General features: G+C 42.3%; 1 pseudogene; it reads left to right on the forward strand.

Annotated features, from left to right (window-relative positions):
• Positions 1 to 462: 462 nt before the first annotated feature.
• LOC111724268 lies at positions 463 to 528 on the forward strand (annotated as a pseudogene).
• Positions 529 to 2475: the final 1947 nt, after the last annotated feature.

Raw genomic sequence — 2475 nt, forward strand, 5'->3', positions numbered from 1 at the left:
GCAACTTCCAAAGGGGAGAAATTCCCCAGGATCCTTTGGAGGTAAAGGTCTGCAACCCACTCACAAACACTGTCTGGGAAGTCAGTGTTGTGCGTGACCAATCTCCCACAAGGCACTCCACAAATTGCTGAAAATGGCATTCACAAAGACACATAGACCTTTTGCATTTGCGCTATGGAAATTGGGCAGGTGTAATCACCCAAAGGCCAGGTTTCTGTGGGGAGTTCTACTCCCTGTGGTGCAAACCAAGTGGACTGGAGATGTCTCCCTCAGTCCACAGTCCAGCCCATAAACGTGCGTCCACCTAGGGGCCTGTCCAATCCAAGAATTCCTGGCACCCAAACTCAACCACACAAACATTCACACACAATACAACACAACTCACTGGTGTCGGGCACTCCATGTGTGGTGGGGTCTCAGGGGCGCAGATATCGGTGGAACCTCCAAATGTTAAACCTCTTTTAGAATTTACAGCTCTTTTAGAATTTACCTAGCAGGCCTTCTGGTCTCTACTGGAAGGATGCCACTGAGAGACCACCAGGGACACATGCAAAAGCAAAGGAGCATCTTTATTTTCAAGCATATGCTCAAGTCACACCTCTGGGCAGCATGAACAGCATGACTGTGCAGAAGCAACCCTGTTACAGAAGGAAGGCGAGTTTTATACATTCTAGAGGTGACAGCGACTGGGTGATTGGTTAATTTTGGATCTGGTTGGGGATTGGTTATTAAGTCAATCCTGTCAGGGATTGGTTGGAACTCAATTCCAGACAGGATTGGTTGGGGCTGAGGCTGCTTTTCACAGAAGGGCTGTGGCTCAGCATTTTCTAGGAAGGGTCTTGTGTCTGTTTCTGATAAGTGGGGCTCCACCTGGGTTGGCTGTCCCCTCCCTGGGTGATTCTGCTTGTGGCTTTTCTCTGTATTGGGCCTGGGGCTCAGTGTAGAGCCTACTTACAAAATGGAGTCTCTGCTGTCTCTTCAATATATCTTTTCTTCTTCTTTTTCTTTCAGATGCTTTTAATCTGGAAAGTACTATTTTTCATTTCTGAGAAATTTTCCACTGTTACTCTTTGAGAATTCCTCTCCCTGGTTTTTCCTGTTAGAGGTCGGGTCTCTTAAATTGGCCTCATAGTTTTCTTATCTTTTCTCTCCTATTTTAAAAATGCTACACTTTTATTTTCCTTTTGGGAGATCTCCTTGACTTCCCTTTTATGCTCTCCCACAGATATTTGCCCTGTGCCTCTCTTGATTTGGGCATGGTTCCAGGTGTCGGGGAGAGAACAGGGAACTGTGTGGAAAGCTCTGCCAGTGGGAGAAAGAATAAACAACTAATAGTGGGGCAATACCTGGTTAGATTAAGAGCTAAGATAAAAAAGTCAGGGTAAGGGATAATAAAGACTTTGGGTGATTGAGGAAGGCTAAGACTGGGATTTCTACTACATCCAGAGATCTTCCTAACTTTAATTCTCCCAACTTAAAAAGTATCATTTCTAGGAGAGCTCTTATTTTCTATTAATCTTTAAAAAAATGTGGTAAAAATATACATAACCTAGAATTTATCATTTTATCCATTTTTAAGTATATAGTTCAGGGGTATTAAATATGCTTGCGTTATTGTGCAACCATCACCACCATTCACCTCCAGAACTTTTTCTTCTAAGAAAACTGAAACCCTATGCGTATTAAATAGTAACTCTCCACTCTGCTGCCCCCCACCTTCCAGGTCCTGGAAACCACCGTTCTACTTTCCATCTCTGAATTTGGGTACTCTTGGTAACTCATACAGTGGAATCAGATAGTATTTACCTTTACAGTATTTGCTTATTTTACTCAGCAAAATGCCCTCAATGTTTATTATGCTGTAGCACACATCAGAATTTCCTTCCTTTTTCAGACTGAATAATAATCCAATCATACATATATCCCACATTTTGTTTATCCATGCATTTGTCAATGGATACTTGGGTTGCTTCCACCTTTTTGCTTCTGCGACTGTGAATGGTGCTGCTGTGAACATGGGTTTACAAGTATCTATTTCCATTCTTTTGGATATATACTCAGAGGGGGAATTGCTGGATCATATGGTAGTTCTATTTTAATTTTTTTTGAGAAATTGCCATGCTGTTTTCACACAGCTACACTATTTTACATTCCTACTAGCTGTGCACACTGGTCTGATGTCTCTATATCCTTGCCAGTAGTTGCCATTTTCTGGCTTTTTGTTTTTTAATAGTAGCTGTCCTAATGATGTTGATCAATCCTTTTTTATAGCCCTTTGCTCTCCTTTCATGAAAGTGTTACCTTACATCAGGATATTACTTAGAGCTTTTGTATGAAAGCACTCTTTTCAAAGGATTGCCCTTTTTCCATTCTCCCTGAATCTTCAGGTCTCTTCTCTATGTGTTTGTGTTTTATACTGGAGACTTCCCAGCTGGAGCCCCCACCTGTGGGGTCCTATCTGAGAACTGAAGCACC

The sequence above is a fragment of the Otolemur garnettii genome, unplaced genomic scaffold (genome assembly GCF_000181295.1).
Source record: "Otolemur garnettii isolate 467f Iridium unplaced genomic scaffold, OtoGar3 scaffold00020, whole genome shotgun sequence".
Classification (NCBI taxonomy): Eukaryota; Metazoa; Chordata; class Mammalia; order Primates; family Galagidae; genus Otolemur; species Otolemur garnettii.